The 9,897-nt window shown below is 45.4% G+C and overlaps 1 long non-coding RNA gene across 1 annotated transcript; it reads left to right on the forward strand.

Annotated features, from left to right (window-relative positions):
- Positions 1-8,219: 8,219 nt before the first annotated feature.
- On the forward strand, positions 8,220-9,521 carry LOC310674076. Its single transcript, XR_014509383.1, has 2 exons — positions 8,220-9,255; positions 9,437-9,521. It is a non-coding gene; the product is annotated as an uncharacterized lncRNA (long non-coding RNA).
- Positions 9,522-9,897: the final 376 nt, after the last annotated feature.

Genomic DNA, 9,897 nt, shown 5'->3' on the forward strand with positions numbered 1-9,897 from the left:
CGTCTTCTATGGCGGTTCGGCTCAGTGGCTACGGGGTCTCCCCCACGGGCCGCTGCGATGGACGACGCCTCCCAGAATGCAGCGGGGCTGCGTTGCCATGGCAGCCGTAGATTTTTTTTTTTCCCAGGGCTGGAAACACAAAAGGCCGGAGCTGGGGCTTCGCTGGCTGGGCTAAAGCCTGGAGGGGAGGCCCTTTTCTCCACGGGCTTAGGCTGCGAGCGACCCTTGAATTTGGCGGGCCTTGCTTCCAGCAGGGAGGGTCAGAATCGCACTACTGAGCTGACTTGGGAAGGAAAACCTGTCGCACGAAGTAGCCTCTCCATAGGGTTGCATAGAATCCTAGAGTTGGAAGGGACTCCTGAGGGTCATCTAGCCCAACCCCCTGCAATGCCAGCATAGGCAGCTGTCCCTTGCGGGTATCGAACCGGCATCCTTGGTCATTATCAGCACCAGGCTCTTACCAAGTGGGCTATCCAGGCGCTTTAGGAGTCTTCGCTCCTGAGCACAGCATTATTGAAGACAATGTGGTTTGGGTGGCCCTCGCCAAAGTGATGGATAACATTTTGGGCAGATGAGGAGAATGCAGTGAGGTGAAGGTCGCCAGTGCCTACCCACTATTCTCCCTGCTATGTTTGAGGCAGCAGCGTACCTCTGAATGCCAGTTGCTGAGAACGGCAGGGCTGCTATTCTTATTTAAAACATTTACATACTACCTTTTCTTCCAAAAAAAGCTCAAGGTGGTGTACAAGGTGATGACCCTTGGGATCCCTTCCAACAACCTTGTAAGGTAGGTTGCGTTGGTGGCTGGCCTAAAATGATAATAACAACAATAATAATAATTTTTTATTTGTACTCAGCCAGGGCTGGGCTCAGGGCAGCTAACACCAAATATAAATTACCATTAAACGTAATAGTGGGGGGAAAACAGTTAATTAAAATACGGCTTAAAATTCAGCTTAAAACGCAGCCTCATTTTAGTAGTATCCCATAAATCAAGACCATAAAGGGAGGAAACATCAGATATTAACCCGAGCCAGCTATCCATGCTGGTCCTACATGGGCCAGCAAAAAAGCCAAGGGAAAATTTATATACCAAATCCCATATAAGGGGTCAGAGTGAGTCCAAGCCAAAGGCCAGGCAGAACAGGTCCTGCAGAAAGATGTCAAATCCCACAGGGCCCTGGTCTCTTGTGACAGAGTGTTCCACCAAATCGGGACCAGTGCTGAAAAGGCCCTGGCCCTAGTTGAAACCAATCTAACCTTGAGGCTCGGGACCTCCAAAGTGTTGTTATTTATGGACCTTAAGGTCCTCCGCAGGGCATACCCAATGAGTTTCATGGCCAAGTGGGGATTCGAATCCTGGTCTCTCAGTTCATAGTCCCAATGCTAACTCAGTGGTTCTCAAGCTTTTTGCTCTGGACCACATTTTCAGAATAAGAATTTGCTCACTCCACACTGAATTTTTAATTGATAAGAAATACATTGGAAAACAAAAATAAAACTCCTAGCAGTGGTTGATTTATAACGTAGACAACTATTTTTTAATATGATAATGGGGCAACCAGAAAGTATAAAACAAAAGAAAATGAATCATTCCCAAGATATAAATGAGCCTTGTTACTTATGTACCTTAACTATGTGTACAAACTCAATGAGGGAGCTTGCTTTCGCTGGATAATCTTATTTATAGCAGGTCCAATCAAAACACTCAAATTAGACCTATGCAAATAAGCCTTTCTCTTCTGACCTTTAATTTTTTCAGAAAATATATTCTGCAAATAATAATAAAATACTACACTACACTTAAATGTTTAAATATTTCTTTGATTGTCCTTGAATCTTCCTGCCACACTGGCCATCCTCTTTGCACAACAAGTGTGGCGCACCACTGCTCTAACCATTACACCACACTGGCTCTGCTTTCAGGCTTCCCACAGTGGTTATCTGCTTGGCCACTGTGAGAAAACCAGGATGCTGGACCAGGTAGTCCTTTGGCTGCATCCAGGACCAGGAAGGCTCTTCTGATATGGGTGGTCTCCCACTGACCACCCTGCAATTGGCAGACAACAAAGGCTGTGGCAAACAGGCCCAGGATTAGTGGGGACTGCCAAGGCCCAGTGACCTGCCCAAGGGTACCAGGTGCTAATACCTGTCGTGCAGTTACCTGTCATTGGAAGTGAGGTGGGTGGTACCCTGGGACGGTCATTTTCGGATGTGACACCCCAAGTTCCTAATGATTCCCCCAGGAAGGCTTGCGTGGCAATGCGCTTGATGCCTTTTTGGCACCAGGTGAAAATCTTTTCAGTTGCTCGGGACTTTAGATCTTTTAATCCTGTTTGGTGGTGGCTGTTTCATTTGAATATAATTTCAGTGCTGACATCTGTGCTGCACTACTATTTTATTGCCTAACTTAGAAGCCTCACTACTCCAGCAGAATGCCAGGTACAACAATGGTATGGAGACAGAGTATGTGGTAGGAGCAACAGTGGTGTAAACCAAAGTATATGAAGTTTTAAAAACCCAGATAGCACAGAAAAATATCATGAGAAAATGCATGCATCAACTAAGTCCAGGTCATGATGGCAATTTGTAGCTGTTGTTACAGGTAGAAAAGGCTTAAACTTTGACAGAGATTCCAGAGGTGCCTGTTTAATTTTGAGCTGTGCCTACAAAAGTTTTTGAAGATTTAAGTCACTTCTCTGGATACCGAAACCCAATTAACGTTTTACACATTCCCTGTGAATAACCCAATTTGCTCTTTATCTTGAAGTTCACTAGGGGGAGCTTTTTGTCTGTGATTGGAACGTAAGCTCCGCGTTTCTGTACAGTACTTTTAGAAATAAAACAGAAGCTCCCAATTCAACTAAAGTTGGTTATGTGACTAAGGCCGAAACTAGACAAGTCACCACTCATACAATTAGCAATTGTGTGAATGGCTTTTAAAAAGTAAATATCAGGTGTGTTGAGTGGTCTGTGTCTGGATGGGCCCCAAATAGGGAAAGGGAGGATGGTTCCCCAGTGTGGTCTCAGTTTGGACCCAGGACGCACTTTGCAAGGAAGAAAACCTTTTATTACCTATTTACTTGAAGTATTTCTAAACACCCTTCGTCATCTGAAAAAGGTTCACAGAGCAGCTTACATAGTTCTTGCTGCATCAGAGCGAGGGTCAGTTCCCCATACATTATGTATCACCCAGGGCTGAGCGATGTATTGAATTGGCAGGAAGCGATTCATAAATGAAACAATAACCAAAACAAAAATTCCCCAATATCTCTGGAAACTCACAAGAAGGGGTTGAAGATTATGGTCATAGCCTGTACAGTTGTACCTTGGAAGTCAAATGGAATCCATTCCGGAAGTCCATTCAACTTCCAAAATGTTTGAAACCCAAAGAGCGGCTTCTGATTGGCTGCAGGAATGTTCGGCTTCCAAAAATAGTTCCCAAACCGGAACAGTCACTTCCATCTTTGCGGTGGTTGGGAGCCAAAACGTTTGAGAACTAGGCCGTTCGAAAACCAAGGTATGACTGTAGGTTGTATCTGGCATCTAGTACTCAGTGCTACCTTGATTCTGTAAAGTGAAGGTTCAAGGTTTATCATGACTATCCTTATTTTATTTTTTTTAACCCATCCTAGCTTGGGTCCGTCACCAAAATTATATGACCGCAAACATCACAAGTTAATGCACCATGTAATAAAGTTCTTCCTTCTGACCTGTTTGTTTACAGGTTCTGAGACGTTCACTACAGTTTTCTGTGAACTGGGGAGGGTGTGGGGAGAGAACCAGAAATTGTTGGGAAACGGCCATTGTGAGTCATCTAAAGCTAGCAGCTCCAGCTGAACCCAGCCCCACAGAAACCGATGCTGCAATGCTCCAAACGGCTGTTTTGTTTCTGTTATCATAGCAACAGTAAGGCTGAGCAGCAAAATGTACATGCTTTCCCATGACAGTCTTGACAAATCTCTCTTGTAGGGGCAGTGCCTTTTAAATCTCCAAACCCAGCTATTCTTTACTGTACTTAGAAAACCAGGCATGAGGGGGAGAGCAGAATGTACAGACAGGTGTGCGCTTGGCTACACTTAAATTCCATAAAATATTGTGATGCTAGCGAAGCATTATGGGCTGCTGATGTTGCCACAGCAAGATTCCCGTGTAAGGCAAATATAACCCTCTGTTCTGCACTTCTATCCTAAGCTTATTTTAATCCTCCATACTTGCAAAAAGCACTTTACTAATATGATAGTAGGGCCAAATAAACCACATTGCATCATTTTAAAATAGAGAGGGAGAGGCATTTGACAACGACTCCAGTTTATTGTACATGTGTATGGTTTTCAGATCCTGTAATAACTTGGTTTAAGGCATCTCCCTTTATTCCTGATATGGGCCAAGTAGCTGGGAGTCTACGTTTCATTTCTCACTATGCCCTGAAGTAGGTTCAGTCCAGGGCATTGTGGGTCACTTAAAAGTGGCAGTCAGTACCTGGGCCTGGCACTGATTAGATAACCTCAAAACTTTATGGACACCTTAGTTGGCATCAGAGTGCCAGAGTGCTGGTGCCCCAGTTGCTGTTCCCTAGTACCACATATTAAAATCAGGCCTAGCAAAAGCTGCATCTTGCTTGACACACTCTGGTCTCCACCAGCAGGACTTTTTGTAGCCACTATTCCAATGGGATCTGCAAGCACAACCATTTGCTTGCTTGCATATGAGCAAAGCATACGCTCCAACATTTCTCCAGTGAAAATAGGGAAGTCCTATTCAACAACAAACAACAACAACAAATAATAATAACAATAATAACAATAGTTGTTGTTGTTCTTGTTGTACTATTTATACCCCACCCATCTAACTGGCTTGCTCCATCCAGCCTGGGCAGCTTCCAGCATATATAAATACATAACAAAGCATTAAACATTAAAAAAAAACTTCCCTATGCAGTGCTGCCTTCAGATGGCTCAGGGGTCGGATAATTCATTGCCCTCCAACATTTCTCCGATGAAAACAGGGATGTCATAAGGAAAAGCCGGACATTCCAGGACGGTTTCTATGAATCCAGGACTGTCCCTGGAAAATAGAGGCACTTGGAGGGTCTGTTAATGGCTGCCTTTATCTCTTATTCAGAAAAGTATATCACTCCCCTTTGGGGAGCACATCTGGCCTCTGCCAAGTCTTCACTGACAAGGACATTGTAGAAGGCGGAAATGTGTCTCCATACTGAATTTGCCAGGGCATGTATGCAACAGTGATTTCAGCCTGACTTCCCAGCCCTCCCAATGTAAGGGTAAATATTTCTCTAGTGTACGTTACTTAAATACAGAGCAAATGTTCTAATCCTCCCCGAAACCAATTCTTAAACAACAACAACAACAACATATCCACAAACAGCCCAGAAACCACTCTAGGTACGATGAATCCTGGCTCTTCTAGAGTTAAACCCTTTAAAATTAGGTCTTGCCGAAAGCTGGCTCAGTTGCCTAGCAACTGCAGCATGGGATGCTACTGTCATTCACGGGGTACTTCCCCTAGAGAGTCAACCTTCTGCTCACACAAAGCAGGTTATGATTGGGTGGAGATGACATCATACCGCTTGACAAGAGCTCCAAAAATTTTCTTTTACAAAGAAAGGCAACTACTTTTGAAACCAGTTCCAAGGGAAATTCCCAAAGAAGGACCTTGTGGCTTCCTAAGGCAGATTCTCCAGGGCAAAGGAGGAAAGGCTCAGGCCTGGGACCCACAGATAGTCCTCCAAGCTTCTCTCTCTCTCTGGCCAGAAGTACAAAGGGCTTCTGCAAGCCATAGACCCCACCAGGCAAAATGGCACTGCCTCTCCTCATCCCAAGCCTTATTTACCTGGATTGACTCCAGAGATGTGAGGAGAAGCAGCAGCAGCAGCAGCAAGCGCTCACAAGAGCTCAGCAAGATCTCCTTCTCCTTGCTTCTCTGACAGGTTGGTGGAGTGCTCACAGGGGCACTGGCCCTAAGGATTCCGCTGCCTGATGTGACTGCCCCAGACCACCTCATGGGTGGGCCGGCCCTGGTTTCAGCACACACACCTTGGAGAAACTAATGGAGGATACAGCTTTCAGTGGCCACTAGCCATGATGCCTATGTGAGGTAGTCTCTTCCTGAAATTCAGTTGCTGCAAATAATAATAATAATTTATTATTTATACCCCGCCCATCTGGCTGGGCCTCCCCAGCCACTCTGGGCGGCCTACAACAAAATATTAAAATACAGTAATACATCAAACATTAAAAGCTTCCCTAAACAGGGCTGCCTTCAGATGTCTTCTAAAAGTCTGGTAATTGTTCTCTTGGACATCTGGTGGGAGGGTGTTCCATGGGGCAGGCGCCACTACCAAGAAGGCCCTCTGCCTGGTTCTCTGTAACTTGGCTTCTCGCAGTGAGGGAACCACCAGAAGGCCCTCGGCACTGGACCTCAGTGTCCGGGTAGAATGGTGGGGGTGGAGATGCTCCTTCAGATATACTGGACCGAGGCCATTTAGGGCTTTAAAGGTCAGCAACAACACTTTGAATTGTGCTCGGAAACGTACTCAAAAACAAACCATGGGAGGAGTGTTAGTGTGCTTGGGTCTTGCTTGCAGGATTTCCAAGGTTATCTAGTTGGCCACTCTGAGAGCAGGATCCTGCACCAGATGAATCATTGGCCTGCTCCAGAAAGCTCTTGTGTTCTTACTAGACACCTCTTGACTTTTGCAGGGCTAAAAGGTAGCCTGCTGTGCAGATGTTGAGAGTTACATCTCTTCTTGTTCACTTCCTTCTCCCATGTTTGCCTCCGATTCCCAGCATACAGACCTTGGAAGTATACTTACGATGTGGTGCTGTGGCTGAAAAAAAATGACCCCCACTTCTGCTCTAAGGGGGAACAACTACCTAATGATGCAGCAATAAAACTGCTGGCTCATTTGCAAAGCTAAGCAGGGTCTGGTAGGGTTTCAAATTGGAGGGGGGACCACGCATTGAGATTCCTGCATTGCAAGGGGTTGGACTGGATTACCCTTGGGATCATTCCCAACTCTACAACTCCTCCTCTTGGGCAGCCCTCAGCCCCTCAGAAACATTATAGAGGGGCAGAGAGGTGCAGAAGGGAGAGAATCCTGTCCTTGGCGTACCTCCGTGTGTGACTGAAGCTTTACACTAGAATTGTACTGTTCTGGGGCAAGCAAATTGCAAGACTATTGAAGGGCAGGGAGCTGCCTGTTCCTTGACTAAGTGGAGATACCATCAGCAGCAGTGGTTTCAGCCTCGATCCCAATGGCATCAGCAAGCATACCAGCTCACATGCTTCCTTAAGCAGATGGCTGCCCCTTTCCTGAGAGGTTTCAAGAACTGAGAGCAAAGGGTTCCAACGAAAAGGAGAATTAGGTAGAGGTGCATGGGAAACAGAATTTTCTCTGAGCCTCTGCCTGATAAACAGTGGACAGGCAAGGGGTTCCCCTTAGTTCATTGCTCCCTCACTTAGATTTCTGTCCTGCCTTCCTTCCATCCATCCTGGAACCCCAAGCAAGCATGTATGTGCTGGAACCCAAAGCAGAAACCTCCTGCATTGAAGGTGGTTGGACTAGATGACGCTAGGGGCCTCTTCCATCTCTACGATCCTATGATTCTGTGGTTCCCAGGACTCCCAGTGCTGGCATTGACCAGACCTAAGCTTGCTTAGCTTCAGCAAAGTGGCAGCCTTGTGCACCCACCCGCAGCAAAACATCTCATGTGGAGAGGAATCCTCTCTCCACCACTCCCCCACCATGGCCTAATACAGTGGTACCTCGGAAGTCAAACGGAATCCGTTCCAGAAGTCCATTCGACTTCCAAAACGTTCAGAAACCAAGGCGTAGCTTCCAATTGGCTGCAGGAAGATCCTGCAGCCAATCGGAAGCCGCAGAGGACGTTCGGGTTCCAAAGAACGTTCGCAAACTGGAACAATCACTTCCGGGCTTGCGGCGTTCGGGAGCCAAAACGTTCAAGTCGCAAGGCGTTCATTAACCAAGGTACGACTGTAAATCAAAACGAGCAGTGAAGTGTCAAATATGCAGGATAACTGTAATTGAATTTACAGGAACGAGCCTTCAAAAGTCTAAAGCTCTGCAATCTTGTCTATCCGCAGTGCTATTTTAACTAGAAAAAGAGGTGCCGGAATTCACCATGAACACCTCCCTTGTTCTCTTGTAATGTCACCCACAAAATACATCACTCAAGAATGTTATAAAACAAAGTTTATTTTGAAATACTTTTATCATAATGAATTGCATCTCTTTGGTAAAAATAAACTCCATAAACATTTCAATTAATAGAGGTTAGCATACAAAAACTAAAATATCTGTAAAATTGTCTTTAAACCAGGCAAGCTACTCAACTGGGCTCAAGGTATAAAGGGGTTAGAACGGTGTTTTTATCTACTGGCAGAGTTTTATTCTAAGTAAATTCTAAGAAAACAGGCAAATGGGGATCATTAGAAAGAACTCCAGTTACTTTGATCCGAAAGCATTCGTACAATTTCCACCTCTTCAATAAATAATAGTTACAATGAATTGGCAATTGTAAATGGTTTCATGTATCACTGTAAGATGGCAACATAATACTTTTTAAATTATGCACTTTAAGTCTGGGGGAAAATGTACATTTCTAAAAACAGACCTTTTATTGGCACTGGCAGTTAAGCTGTGGAGAATGCGATTTCCCCCCCAATAAATGGCAGGTACAATATTTTAAAAAATACTCTACTCTTCTTTTTCAATAAATATTTTGACTACACCATTATTAGCATGGCGGGGCATCCTTTGCTTTAACCAAAGCGCTTGATTTAGCCAAACAAAGAAGCTGCAAAAACCATACAAGTTCAAAAAGTTGGGCTTTTTTTTTTTCTCTAGAAAGGATTGCCTGCAATTCTCCTGGAAGCTATAATTTAAGCACTGGAATATGAAAGAGCTAAAGATTTGCACAGCACAGCCGGCAGTTGTTATCTCAAGTAGGGGCGACCCTCTTCCAGAAACCTCTCCAGGGCAATCTTTAGCGCTTGAGGAAACTACGTTTAACATCTCCCCCCTGCTGCTGCTGATTTCAACTCATTTACAAAGTTTAAAAAGCATGAAGGAAAGAGCAAAAAAGAAAAGGAACCCGAAACCCTCAAAACCTCACAAACATCAGAACTATACTTGAACACTTGGCACGGAATTGCTACGGCCAATGGCATTGCCTGTGTCCTCTGTTTCTCTCCCTACAATGCATAGGGCCAGTGGCGTAGCGTGGGTTGTCAGCACCCGGGGCAAGGCAAGTAATTTGCGCCCCCTAACCCGTGGATTTTAGCACTGATTTTAGCACTGCGAGTGCGAGCGCGTGCCCCCCCCAGATGCTGTGCCCGGTGCGGCCGGCCCCCCCCCCCTGCACCCCCCACGCTACGCCACTGCATAGGGCAGCTCCTCCTCACCCCCAAATCATTATGCCACTCAAATTTCCAGACCGGTGGCAACAAGGCAGTGGAGTTCAACAGAAGGGTGGGTGTTCCCACACATTGCATGGGAGAAACTGAAATTGAGAGGCTCCTTTCACACAAACAGCCCAACACACCACCAACGTATATCTTCATGAATACTGCCACCGTCACTGTCAACGCTTTCGCGTCCCCAACGGTAGCAGCTCTTTTCTCCAAAGAGATCCTGCAATTGCTTGACCACGAGATCTACCTGCTCCTACCCTTACAGTGGCAACAACAACAACAAAAAGGTTTCGTTCATCCTTTTGACTTGATAGGTCTAGATTAGTCTGTCTTAAGAACTGAGCAATAACAACAACAACAATAATAGCAACAATAAAAATAATGAAGGGTAATTAAAAGCTGAGCTACATGGACAGAAAATAGTATATGGCACAGTCATCC

Source organism: Podarcis tiliguerta (genome assembly GCF_965153285.1).
Source record: "Podarcis tiliguerta genome assembly, chromosome: 3".
Taxonomy (NCBI): Eukaryota; Metazoa; Chordata; class Lepidosauria; order Squamata; family Lacertidae; genus Podarcis; species Podarcis tiliguerta.